General features: G+C 45.1%; 1 long non-coding RNA gene across 1 annotated transcript in view; it reads left to right on the top strand.

Annotated features, from left to right (window-relative positions):
• The window catches only part of LOC147023787 (uncharacterized), a 35,784-nt gene extending 22,249 nt beyond the window's left edge, over nt 1-13,535 (top strand). The window contains exons 2-3 of the long non-coding RNA XR_015059757.1: nt 8,619-8,688; nt 13,197-13,535. This is a non-coding gene — a long non-coding RNA (uncharacterized LOC147023787). The remainder of the gene's footprint in view (nt 1-8,618; nt 8,689-13,196) is intronic.
• The last annotated feature ends 787 nt before the right edge of the window (nt 13,536-14,322 follow it).

Here is a 14,322-nt window from a genome sequence, read left to right as displayed (position 1 = left end):
GCGATGATGGATTCCATCACCTTGCTGATGATTGGGAGAAGGCTGATTGGTCTGTAGTTATAGGGATCTGTTTTTGCACCTTTTTATGCAGGGCAGTGATGTTAGCAAATTTCCAAGCAGATGGCAGATGACCTTGGGCAAATGAGAGGGTGAATAGAACAGAGAGAGGGTGAGCAAGAGCAGAAGAGCAGGCTTTGAGGACACGTGGGCTGATGCCGTCTGGACTCGAGGTTTGAAAGCAAGCTCTCCACCTTGTCAGGAGAAAAGGATACAGAGTCCAGGGACAGTTGGGTGCGACTGGGTAAAGTGGGTAGAGATAGTGATGGGTTTAGGACACAAGATTTAGCTGCAAACACCGAGTTTAGACATTCAGCTTTATCACGTGTGGAATCAGCAGTGCGGCCATTTGAGGTAAGGGAGGGGATGGAGGGGGAACATACACCAGAAACAGATTTGATTAAACGCCACCAGGATTTTGAGGAGGGAGAGAGGTTTGAGAGTTCAGACTTGAGATGAGAAAGATGTTGTTTTCTGGCTCTCCTGAGGGTAGATACACACTTGTTCCGAGCTTTGTGGAAAGAACTGAGATTGCCCTCAGCTGGGTTTGCTTTCCATGAGGCAAAGGCAAGTTGTTTCAGGACAACTGCCTCGCCACAAGCTTCAGTAAACCAAGGGCGGGAGGAAGGGTAAGACAACTGAACATGAGAGGGGATAAATCTGTGCATGAGGGAGAGCAAGTTTCTTTGAAAGAATTCCCAGGATGAGTTGATGTTTGACAAAGTAGTGATAGGAGACCAGTCTGTAAGTTTGATGGCTGCTCGGAGACCCTGCCAGTCGGCTTGAGTGAAATGCCAGACTCGACGGCGGTGAGGTGGTTCTCTGATAACAGCCAGAGAGATGTCCACTTTGACAAGGACGTGGTCAGAAGAACCAATTGGAGCGAAGGAAGAGCAGCAGATATTGTCAGGGAAATTTGTCAAAACCAGATCCAGAAGAGATGGAGTACCATTGGTTGAGATCCGGGTCGGGAAGTTGACCGATTGAGTCAGTCCCAATGAGTCGCAGAAAGCTTTTGCTGAGGTGCCATGGCAGGTGAGAGAGGTACCCACACCTAGCCAACTGGCATGATGACAATTGAAGTCACCACATAAGAGGAAGAGAGAGTTTGGATGAGAAGATAGAAGATGGTCCATGTTTTCGGATAGTGAGGTGTAGATGGAGTCATCACTGTTCGGTGGACGGTACAGTACACATATAAACATGAGGTGGGAGTGGAGGGGAAGCCGAAGCCAGAGGTATTCCTGGGGTTGTGGGGGAGTGAGAGCAGTGCATGGAGAGTGAGGAATAGAGTCTTTGATGAAGAGAGCAACACCTCCACCAGGACGAGGCTCAGGTCTGTCATACCGTAAGAGGGAGTAGCCAGGGAGAGATACTTGGGAGTCAGACACGTCTTGGGAGAGGAAAGTTTCTGTTCGGCAGATAATGTCTGGTTTGTCAGTGGCAACCTGTATGGAAAGATCTGAAAGGTTTGAGCGAAGGCCCCGGATATTTGAGGTCCACACTTTTAATGAAGAGGAAGAGGAGGAGGCTTTGGGTGCAGGAGGTGGAGGTGGAGGAGGGGAGGGTAGGGCAAGGGACGAGGGGGCGGGTAAGGAGGGTTGCTGAAGGAGTGTGGGGTATTGCAGAATAGCAAGGGGAGGGGGCCGAATAAGGAGGAGAAAAGGCTCTGTGGTGCTGGGGGAGAGGGGGACAAGAGACAAGGAAGAAGGCAGTTGAGGATTTGAGGAGGTGGAGTGAAGAGATGGAGGTGAGAGGGCAGTGGAGGGAGGCAGGTTGGTGGATGAGAGAGGGGGCAACTTTGAGAAGGAAGAGTGAGGGGGATGAAAGGAGGGAGAAAGGGGAGGGGGGAATTTTTGAGAGAGGTGAGATGGAGGCTTGGAGGGAGAAGAGTGGGATGGTTGCTTTGAGAGTGAGAGTGAGGGGTGAGGGGGGTGAGTTGGCACTGAAGTTGGAAAAAAAGAATGGTTGATGGAAAGCGAGCATCCATGGCAAACTGTGGTTTTTAAAAGTTTTAGGTCAGAGATGCGATTTAACACAATTCTTGATGGATGCAATGAAGGCGAATTCAGAGAATGGAGAGAAGAAGCGCTGTAATCGTTGGATTTTTTTAGGCAAGGAATGAAGGAGAGGTCGAAATGAGAGCAGTCTGTTAAAATACCAGAAGTTTGAATTGAAGTTAAAATACAATTTATCGTTGAAGAATGTTCATTTTGGTGTCAGATGAAAGTCTATCTGATGAACAACTATTGTGGACCACATACACTTCAGGAATACTCACATGTATGTCCCCCCTCCCCCCCCTCCACCCACGTTCTCATGATCCCCATTCTGGTAACGGCTGTCAAGAAACCCGATGTGTGATGCATGAAATAATATCTATTATTCAAGAGAAATGAATTGGTGCATGTATCAATGATGTCAAACATGACCTTCACATCCATCACTTTTGTCAGCATGACTTTTGATGTGCTATATTCCTAAAAATCCAACACGAAAGTATCAAAATTTAGTTATTAAAAAATGGATGTCCTTGTGTGATGGGCATTTCCCTCGGCAACTGCAGATTACATCGACCTGAAAGACCTCCCCAGCCATCCTGCTCGTGGTGCAGATGGGCACCAGTCCACCATCCTCACTCTCCTTCCATTCAAACTGGAAAGGGTCCTCATCCATGATGTGCTAATGACTTGTGGCCTGCAGAGCAGCTTGAAGCCACCATGCACCTGTGTTGGTGGAACCCACTCGAGATCACAGCTCTTCGGGGAGAAGAGGGAGCACCGGAGGTCATTTTTGGAACTGCCAATTTTTGCCATTGGGTAATACATCCTGAAAACCATCCAATCCAGGACAGTTTGGTATTCATCTATAGTTTCTGAAAATGGCTGATCTGTGGCACTGAAGAGCTTCTGTGGCTTCAGGAATCATTTGCCAGGCATTCTACCACATCCGTTTCCCCCTTCATTTTTAGGCTCCTGGTGGAATCATACCCTGAGATGGCATGAAAGAAGGAAAGAGCTCTGGTCCGATGTGGTCCAAGAGAGTGGCTGTGTGTGTGTGGTCGTATGGCAGCTTAGCTGCCGGGGTAGCTATCATTTCTTGAAGCGCGACTGTGTTGCTGATGCAGTGCCCCTCTACCAGTACACGCACTGGAACTGGTACTCGTTTCTCTGACCTCAGAAGGATGACAGGCTGAGTCAACCCCCTGGTGTATTAATTCAGTGGCCGACAGGGCTTGAACTCAGGATCCTAAGCCGCCACCCGAACCACTGAGCCAACACCAGGCTAGGAGAGTGGCTGATAGCATTCACATCAGGAAGGAGGCGTTCTTGCCTCTTTCGAAGGCCAACCAGAGTTCAACACTGAGGTTGATTTGGCCAATAGTAGCCAACTGAGCAATGGTGATGACCAGGACATCTGTCACCAGTCCGGATGAGAATAGATTGACATGTCCTAGCAGCGGCCATAAGATGTATTACGATGCACGTATCGGCTTCCTCATGATGGCAGGCATTGATCACGATGTCGCCAAGACGAACGTGAAGAAGACTGTCCTTTAAGATCACCAGAAGATGTTTGTCATCATGGTATCCAGCCTGACTTGCTTCCAGAGAGAGGTACTCAAACAGTTCTTGCTTATTACTTGAATCTGAGAGGAATCGTTTCCCTCGTCGAAGACCATGTGGGATTTGTGTGGCACACATCACATATGTGCAAGTTCCTGATTTTGAGCCACCTCTCTTTGATCTCGTTTCAGTTTTGATACTGTGCTCAAAATACCAATTCCAAACAATATGGAGCTAATCACAGCTACGCAGTTGAGATCTCAAGTATGGATAGAACATAGTCATAAAATGTCATGAAATGTGGTGCAAGTTGGCTTTGGAATCAGTGAGTGCATGAGAAGTCCTCCATCAATAACAATAGCTCCATAGGACATTGGAGGAATTGGATGTTCGTCCTCATTGTCATCTTTCTTCATATTTACCTCTTGGAGAGTAATGTGCAGAAGAGCTGCCTCGTCAGAAGTTTGCTTCATTGATGGGTGGAGGGGGTGGGGTTCTCGTGAGGGCAAAAATGTGAGTATACCTAAAGTTAAAAGTACAATTGTTGTGGACTGGATATGGATTTTCATCTGACACCAAAATCAACATTCTTCAATGATAAATAGTTGAGTTGTGTCAGACAGGCTTGCCACCCACATGCTCCCCCCCCTTCAAATGGATTGGAGCAGCAGTGCAGAGAGATGAGAATTGGTACACAAAACTAAATCTGCTCCTCAGACCCCAAACTAGTCAATAATGCCCAAGTATTGTTTTTCACAGAGGGTGTCGGACACTTTCATTTTTTTTACCAATAGTTCAAACCCCACGAACATGGAGAATCGTTTCTGTTTTCACTTCAGCACATTTTTATGTTGACCCTTTGCTGATTGTCAGGTCAAGCCAGATTACATTTATGACTTACTAACTGTACCATGTAAACCTGTACTAACCTGTTTCATGGTCGGGTTGTCTGCGACGAAACCGTCTCCACCACCAGGTTTTCTGGTGAGGAGGCTGTATGGATATGGACACCCAGCAGGATTGAAAACAAAACCTGTCAAAGGGTGAGGAGCTCCTTGTGAGCCAACAGCCATTCCATTTCTAGTGCCCAACTATGTCTGCGGTCGTCGTCCTGTAGTTGGATTACTTTTTTCAGGAGGTTGGTGGCAGGATTTGCACTCCGGCCACCATAAAACACTTCATTCCGCAAAACCCACAAATGCAAGGAAATCTGAAAACCCACTCCGTGGGAGTATTTCCTGTGCTGCTGCCCTTCACAGGGCAGCTCACCAGATGACGTGATTGGGGCAAAACCTTTGGGACCCCCATTCCTTGATGATCAGAGGAAAACCACAGGGTAAACCTTCAGGGTCAGATTGCAGGGGGTGGGGGAGTGGTGCTGAGGTGTCCTCCACCAGGTGGCGATCTGGGTTAACCTGAGTCGGTCCCTTTGAGTAAGTGCCTAGAATGTCCTATCTCTCAGAAAGGATGATCAACTCTCTGTTATCATCTGAGCTCAAGCATTTGAACATGGGTATTACAGCACTCTCTGGGGTTTGGAGACTGGAAAGTGGTGAGATCATGGTGGATGGTTACATCAATTATTTGTCTGGTTGCTCTGATGGTTACCATACCCAAGGAGTTGCTGTAGCTGTATTCAATAATCTGAGTCCCATGATAATTGAGGCAACACCGGTCAACGAGCGTATTCGGAGACGAAGGATTGGGTGTCGTTTCCCTGGTCTCTGTATATGTTCCGACTGAGGCGAGTGATCTCACCGTGAAGGACGCATTGTATGCCATGCTCGAGTCTGTGGTTGATCGGTGCCCCAGGCGAGATACTCTTCTAGTCTTGGGGGATTTCAAAGCATCGACTGGAACTGATAGGGATGGTTATGAGACATTTGTTGGTCTCCATGGGTCTGGAGCTGTACACCAGAATAGCATTAAGTTCCTTGACTTTGCAAGAAGTCGTGGACTTAGGATGGCTGGTTCATGATTTCAGTGCCCACAGGCTCATCGCTGGACTTGGTATTCCAACGCTGGTGGTGTGGCAAAGGAGATTGACCATGTGCTTCTGATGGTTACTGGAGCATGATCCAGAACTGCAGGGTTAACTGGAGTGTTCAGTTCCTCAATATTGACTAAAGGCTTGTTGGAGCAACTCTGAAGTTGCAGCTTTAATCCAGAAGGATGGTACCATCCCAGCCTAGGCTGGATGTTGGCAAGCTCAATAATGAGAGGATAGTTGAAGAGTTTGCGAACAGGCTAAGTGGGGATTTGGGGAGTCTGGGTGCTTTGGGGAATACTGAAGAGTTGTGGAGTGCCTTCAAGATCACCGTCCTTGATGTTGCCAGTGGATGTCTTGGAACTCACCGTAGGGCAAAGAAGAATTTGGTCTCAAGGGATACTGGATATCATTGACCAGAGTCGCAGGGCCAGGCTTATTGGCAGAGCTGAGCTGTTGAGGGAGTTGAGGCATAAAACTGTGCTTGCTCTGAAGCTGGACAAGGAGGTCTTCTTCTTCTTCTTCTTTCGGCTGCTCCCGTTAGGGGTCGCCACAGCGGATCATCCGTATGATCCGCATAGTGATTTGGCACGTTTTACGCCGGATGCCCTTCCTGACGCAACCCTGGTCGCCTCTTACGACACAGGGATATGGTATACCTATTTTAATCGGGGTATACAAGGAGGTCTATGTGTAAGGAATCTGTGAGGTGGTGGAGCATCATTTGTGGTCAAGTGATTTTTCTTTCTGCTTACAGGGCAATTCGTGCATTGTGTTCCTCCAAGCCCATTCCTCGGTGTACTGCAGTGAGAGTGGAGGGTGGTGGGCTGTTGACAGAGGAGTTCAAAGTGAAGGCCCGCTGGGCTGGTTACTTTGAGTGGCTGTACCAGGCCGATCCACCAGCTGTCAAGTTGGATGTCAAGGTGTTATGATCCCTATTGCTGACCCTCCATTCAACTGTGATCCACCTTCATTTATGGAAACACAGCCTGTGGTGAACCGATTGAAATGGGGGTAAAGCTCCTGGTATCTGTGGCATCCATGCTGCAATTCTCAAGGCTGGTGGAAATGCTGTACTCGTGTCATTGCATGCAGTTCTGTGCTCTGCTTGGAACACAGGCATCATCCCAACTGACTGGAAGAGGTGCCTTGTTGTCTCTCTCTGGAAAGGGAAGGGTGATCGCCATGACTGCTATAACTGAACTACTGATGGGGTGACGCTGCTCTCAGTGCCGCACAAGGTCTTTGCTCGGATAATTATTGATATGGTTCGCCACCATCTGCTTGAGCACCAGCATCCACAAGTCAGGCTGAACACCAAAGAGGTCAATGATTGACCGTATCCTTGCTCTTCGGGTCCTCACTGAATGCAGACGGGAGTTTTGGCAGAAGCTGCTTGCAGCCTGTGATCTCTGCAAAGCATACAATTCAGAGAATCGGGATGCCTGTTGGAGGATTCGTGGTCTTTGTGAGATGCCACGAAAACTGTTAAATCTGATATCTGAACTATACTCTGGTACTGAGAGTGCTGTGACATGTGGTAGTACCATCTCTGACTTATTTCCAATGGTTACTGGAGTTCGTCAGGGGTGTGTACTGGCCCCCACACTTTTCAGCGCTTATCTGGACTGAATTCTGTGGAGGATGTCGGAGAGATCAAGCTGCGGTGCATCGTTTGGGAATGTCAAGATCTCTGACATTGATTTCGCAGATGATGCAGTCGTCTTTGTGGAGACTCTGGATATCCTTTTGTGGGCCCTTGAGGTGCTGATTGAAGAGTCGGAGACACTGGGATGATGGCTTTCCTGGGTCAAAGCTAAGATCCAGGCTGTCGTTGGCATTTTGGATGCTGCTATCTTGTCTGTACCTGTTTGTGGTGAGGATGTTGATGACACAGATTCATTTACCTTGGCAGTGATATTCCTGTCTCTGCGGGCTGTGAGCCAGAGGTCAACAGACCTCTTGCTGGGGTCTGGGGAGTCATGGATTCACTGGATCATGGGGTGTGGTGGGGTGCTGCTAGTACCTGTGCAGGAGGATGAAAGTCTGAGTTTTCAGGTCCTTGGTGCTTCCAGTCTTGCTCTGCAGATGTGAGACTTGGACTCTGAGATGGAGACTCAATTCCTTTGGTACCAGGTTTGTTCGGAGAATCCTTGGCTATCGCTGGTCAGACTTTCTGTCCAACGAGCGGTTGCTTGAGAGAGACTCCATTGAAATTTGTTACCTCCATAGTCCGTGAGCATCAGCTGCGACTGTTTGGATATGTGGCTCGTTTTCTTGACTATGATCCTGCTCACCAGATTTTCTCAGTGAGGGAGCCTCATGAGTGGAGGAGGCCAATGGGCCGACCACGTGCCTCATGGTTGCAGCAGATTGATCAGCATCTTAAGGAGATGGGGATGGGCCAGGCATCTGCCTTGGGAATGACCAGATGGAGGCCCCTGGAGTACCGATTGAAAGTGTACGCAGTTACGCACTGCTCCAGCACATGCTCCCATATCTGACCTGACCTTTGCTCCCTGTTATTCTGCTCCTTCATGAGATTTGATAAGCCTGGTGTTCTCTTCATGGTTCATGTGGCTCGCTTGGGATCTTGGGGGTCTTGAGTTCCAGCCCCTTTTTGTCGTTGAATTACCACCAGGCGGGTTTAACAGCCTGTCATTCTTCCGAGGTCAGTAAAATGAGTACCAGTGTAATGTGGTAATTGGGGCATTGCATCAGTGGCACAGCCACACCCTCAGCCAATAATGCCACCCACAGCCCTGTGCTGCATATGAAGAAGGATGAGCTTCGATACCATCCTGTATAAAAAGTGCAATTACAAAGAAAAGGCTCTGAATTAAACAACCGGCATTTGCTGGTCATCTCTCAGTTCGCTTTCTTTACTTCACAACCAAACTTTAACAAAACTCCCACAGTATTTTGCAAAAATACTCACATCTAAATACACATCTCTGTAATAAAATATATGAACACTCCATGACATTTCCACCAATTTGTTGCCACAGGCTCGAGTTGGGTACTTCCAGACTAGTTTGAAATGTTCCTGGTGCGGTTCGAGCACTTTTCCAACAATTTGTAAGTACATACAATGAAGTTTGGTCATAATCATTAAACTATCAATGTTTTGTACCGCATTCTGCTGAAAGTTTTTCCTGCTTATTCCTTCTATACCCTTCATTGTCTTAAACTTTTTTTAAATCAGATCCCTTCGTAATCCCCTTTTGTAATTCACTAAATGTGGTCCAGTCTCCTTCAGCCATTCCTCATCGCTAAGTCTCGCTCACCCAGGAGTCAATGTAGTAGCTCTGCACTGGACCCTTTCCATGGCGGCTATGTCTTTTCTCAAATGTTGCGACTGAAATTGAACGCAATATTCCAGATGAGGCCTCACTAAATTCCTGTATGGTGTTAACACTACCTCTTTCATTTATCATTTATCCCCCTACAAATACAATCAGCTTTACAATGTGGCTGCCTGGCACTGTGCTGTCCATTTACCCCCACATCTATCACCACACCCTGATCTTACTCTTGTGTCCAAGAATGAAAAACACATTTCAAGAATGAAACATTATAGTTCGTTTTCTTTTGCTCTGTCTGCCTGCCTGGCAGTCAAACAAAACTGAAAATCATTCCAAACAGGAAACTTATTGTTTTTAAGGATGTTGTAAAGGACGCAAACAGCAGGTACAAATAACTTATGTAACGTATTAGATAGGGTAGTGTAAAAGACACTGGACAACTGCAGTGAACTTCTGGAATTTTTTTTTTTTACAACCTTTAAAAAAATTATTTTATTTTAGTTGACTTAAATACTTTAACACTGCATGGGGTAAGGCGTTTTATGAACTCCCAAGTTAAATAATGGTGTTGCATTTTCTTCTCTTCAATCTCTTCGTACCTATCCTGACTCCAACGAGCTGTTTAAGATATCCGTTATCACACTTACCTGCTCAGTCACCTACCTCGATACTCCTTGGATGCATATTATCCAGCCTCGTAGCTTTATCATGCCTTAAATTTTCAAGCTGTTTCTTCACTTCCTCAACTCCAACTTGGATCTCTTCTAAAAGCCCTTCCTCACCTCCTTGATAGATACTCAGCTATTGGCAATTCTCCAAACTGTTCTTGCGTTAATGTTTAAGCAAAATAACTGTTGAACAAGAAAAAGAGCAATCGGAGATTGCACACCCTCTCCAGAACTTCTTTTGTGTGGCATTTGTGCACTGGTGTGCTACATAATTAATAAGAGACATAATTACAACTGCCACTTTATAACTGCTGGCAGTGATGACCAGGTACCAAGAGGTCCTGCTTTGATGCAACCCTGCTTTAATCGGACACCTGATCCATGACGTTTTTTTATTATTATTCAAATAAATGCAGAATAGGATTAAATTCAGATCAAATGGAAGACCAAACAGGAACAGTCCTACATTGGAGTAATCAGAAGGAACCCAAACAAGGAAAAATAAAAGATTAAGTCATCAGGAGGAACCTGGATAGGATTCACATTTCAGCTGTTACTCCTCTACCCTCAAACCCATCCAGGCATATCCAAGTGAGCCTCATTCGAAAACAAAAAACAAAAAAAACCAACAAAAAACACAAACCCACATCAAAAAATGGAATAATTCTTGCTGCCAGACTATGTGTCCGATCAAGTTTTTAAATTTAAAACATGTATTCCCCATCACTACTGGATCACAATTGTGAAGTTTCACGTCAATTGATGAAGCAGTTTCAGAGAAAACATTATTTAATATTTTTCTTAAATCAAATATGGCTGCTAAACCCTGTGACATCAATTTATTATTCATTAAACAACTTGCACACATATGCTTTGGGGGATCATTTGTGTGAAGTTTCCCCTTGATCTGTCCAGCCATTCTGGAGAAGATTTTTTATATGTTTAAGGGTAAATCCAATATAGCTGCCAAACCATATGACGTATGACGTCATATGTGTGAACCTTTTGTTCCTCATGGATAGGCGGTATATTTGTAAAGTTTCGCCTCGATATGTTCAACCATTTCAGAGAAGATTTTTGAAAATTAAAAAAAGAAAAACAATATGGTTGCCGAATCACGTGACCGATGAAGTCATCGTTTTTTTTATTTTTATATTTTTTTTATTTTTTCTTTCTGTGAAGCATCTTATCCCGAGATGAGCCTCAAAAATTTTCATACTGATCGGATGTAGTGTTCTACGTACGCAATTATGACGTCATAACAAAGGCACCTATGACTTTAAAAAAGTCACACTTATTCCCCATGAGGAGTATTTGCTATGTGCCAAGTTGAAATTTTTTCCTTGGTGCGGTTTCAGAGATACAGAGGTCCAAAGTTTTTCCAATATGGCTGCCACTCCACGTGGCCTATGACATCATAATTATCATTACAGTATTCTACGTGAGTAGTCACACCAATGATGAAAATTTTGTATCAATCTGATGAGCGGTTGTGGAGAAAAACACGAAAGTTCTGTGCGGAACAAACAAACAAATAAATGAAAAATCACTCATAGAGTGACAACTTGGCGAAACGGAGCGACACTCAGGAGAGCGCATACCTCCACCAGGTTGAATAGTTTACCTATTGTATGCCATAGGTCAATCTGAATCCGGACCTTAACCGAAATCGAATCGGCTTGTTCTTGTCACTTAACCAACTCATCCACCTAGTTTTGTCATAACTTGTCCACAACATTTTGAGATCTCATGCTTTCCATAGTTTTCGGCTTCATCGCTCAATAGTGAAGAATCACTTAAAAAATTCTCAGATCCAGATTCGGATCGTCACCAAAATCGAATCAATTAGTCCTTGTCACACACCCAACCTGTCCACCAAGTTTCATCCGAATCTGTTCACACAACTTTTTCAGATATCGTGCAATATCCTTTTTAGCCCCATCTCTCAATGGTGAAGAATCAGTTAAAATTTAAATGACTCTCGTATGCAGAACCGTATTCAGATCTTCACCAAAATTGAATCAATTCGTCCTTGTCACATACCCAACTTGTCCCCCAAGTTTCGTGTGAATCCATCCATAACCTTTTGAGATATTGTGCTATATATCGTTTTTGGCCCGATCTCTCAATGGTGAAGAATCATTTAAAAAATTCTCAGATCCGGATCTTCATCAAAATTAAGCGTTGCTGTCCTTGGCCGGTCACCGACACACACACAAATTTCAGAACGATTGCTTGAAAACTGTGGCCTAAAATCTTGTGACAGACAAACAGACAGACCAACATACTTGGAAAACAAATTTTGGCCAAGTAACAAACGGACCCAAATGCAATACCCTCTCCTTCGGCGAGGGGAATAAGCCTGCCATCTGGCTTTCCTTATGAACCACTCTTCCTGTGCTGTACCTCAATGGGCCCACACTTGTCCTCACCCTTTCCTTACCCCTTGTGCATTTACCCCAAACTGAACTGGGTGATTTTGACATTTCCCTGACTGGGTCCAATCGCCGATGGTCCGATGAACTTGAAAATTTGCATACGCATATATCACGTAATGAATGCAACGGTGAACATTTTTTTTTCATCATGATAATTTTGTATTTTTACATGCAGATTAACCGGCGTTGTGCGCGAAGAGAAACGTGAATAAGTAACACTTTGTAGCCAAAGGAAATTTGGAAATTGTAATTCCCTCTGCCACTACCACCAGGAGGAGCTACATGGTACACATTCACATAGAGATTTTACATTCCCCTCCCCGTCCCCTACACCCTCACGTGAGGCCACATTGCTTGTGTTGCCCACTCACAAAGTTGTATTTGTACTCTGAGTTTGGAGTTTGTAACTTAAAAGATGTGGCCATGCATAGAACATCGAGAGAAAGAGACAGAAAGACAGACAGAGATTTTGTCTTTTATAGGTGTGGATGTATTTTGTTTGTCGATAATTATTCAGTTTGTCTGAGAACGTGCAAAAACGCTCAGAAAAAAATTACAGGCCAATTAATTTACACCATCAGTGTCCTAAAGCATGTCGCCCTCGGTCACATGTGTTCGTTGCACAAAAATTGCAGGTTTTTAATATTTTTTTTTTTAGGACATGTGACTACTAATTGTCATGCGACGCCTGAAAGGTAAGTCCGATTTGGATGTACGTGGTATCAAAATGTGTGCAAGAGCCGATAGAAAAAGTCATGAGAGTGGAATTTGAAATCCTCGACGGTTGCAAAAAAATATTGTGAAAAATGTCATGGGGGTGGGAGGAGGGGGGCTCCCAGCCCTCCCAGTGCAGTTAAGGTTAAAGAATGTCTTGCTGTTATGCTTAATATTTTTGGCTATATCCTTTTCATATCTTATCTTGGCTTGCCGAGTTATATCCTTGACTAGCCCATATACTCCTTTAGTGATATGAGCCGGACTCTAGTCCTGTTATTTTGTACATGATGAATGCCTTTTGATTATCCTTAGCTACACTGCCGACCTTCCTGCTAAACCACATTGCTCTCTTAGGCATTCATCAATTTGGTAGAATTGACACTGTTTCCCTTTTTCTTGCGGTATTGCTGAAACTTGCGATGCTGTATCATCCATTGACCACATACCCTACTCCATAGAAGCGTGCAACCGGTGGAAGTTCAGTGTAGCCTTATGGGCTTACTAACGTGCTGCTGATAAAAGTGGGAAGATCTCAGCTGTTTCAATATGGCCTGGCGTTTTCTCGGACAGATTCTCTGGCTCAGGTTAACTCTGGCGTCCGTCAAACCTTGGCAGCCTCAGAACCGACGGCCAGAGCTATAGGCCGACAGCAATTCCTGGCATTTCTGGTGAGGGCTTGTGCTGAGCTACAGAATAAGGTTCCTTTGTGAATCCAGACGGTGCAGTAACAGATGTTTTTACCCCGAGTTTAAACAGCTAATTCTGCACGGTGCCATGGGTTTTGACCTTGCCCTGGAATAAAGCAATAAAAATCATGCTTTGTAGTTTAATCTCGTGTGGGATATTTTGATGGATCGATGAGCGCACTATACGTACTGCAATGTCTGTGTTGTCACGGCAGATTACAGTGATGATATCGTTGGTATCGTTATAATATGCAGTATCATTATAGTTTTTGTAGTTGTGTATAATATAGTCATTGTCGGCAACAGTGGGCTGACCGGATGGCCTCAAGGTACGCACACTCGCCTCTAGGCTGTTTCGGCTTGGTTTCGGTCATATTTCTGACCAGCTACGGCAATCAAACCCACAGCATTGAATGCAATATAACAGGGCATTACTCACTCTGTCATCAAGTTAACCACTCAATATAACCAGTGTACCCCAAATGATAACTCTCATGATCGTCACATCCCTTGGTTGCCCGAGTGCAGTTTTTAATATTGTTTGAAGATAAATATATTTTTTTACTCCTGCAGATGAAATGGATTTTAAACAATCACTCCCTAACTGGGCTGGGAGGATGGCTCAGAGGTTGGCACAGTCACCTTGAAGCTGTCTGGCCTGGGTTTGAATCCTAACCCAGATATAAACTGTCATCCTGGTGTTTCACAGGCAGGGTGGTTAATCAATGTGTGCGCCGTCCCTTGGGTGGACATTAAACGGATGTCCTGTTTGCGAGCATTCATTGGTGGACGTTAAAGATCACATGGTGTCCTTTGTGAAGAGTCGGCGAGTTGTGGTCGCCACCATGAACGAATTACAAATGACCAGCAGAGGGCATTGCTTCAATGGCACAGCCAT

This window comes from Eptatretus burgeri, chromosome 7 (genome assembly GCF_056783735.1).
Source record: "Eptatretus burgeri isolate ZD-2024b chromosome 7, Ebu_testis_v1, whole genome shotgun sequence".
In the NCBI taxonomy this organism is placed as follows: Eukaryota; Metazoa; Chordata; class Myxini; order Myxiniformes; family Myxinidae; genus Eptatretus; species Eptatretus burgeri.
Note: the sequence above shows the minus strand (reverse complement) of the source record. Positions and strands in the feature narration are given on the sequence as shown.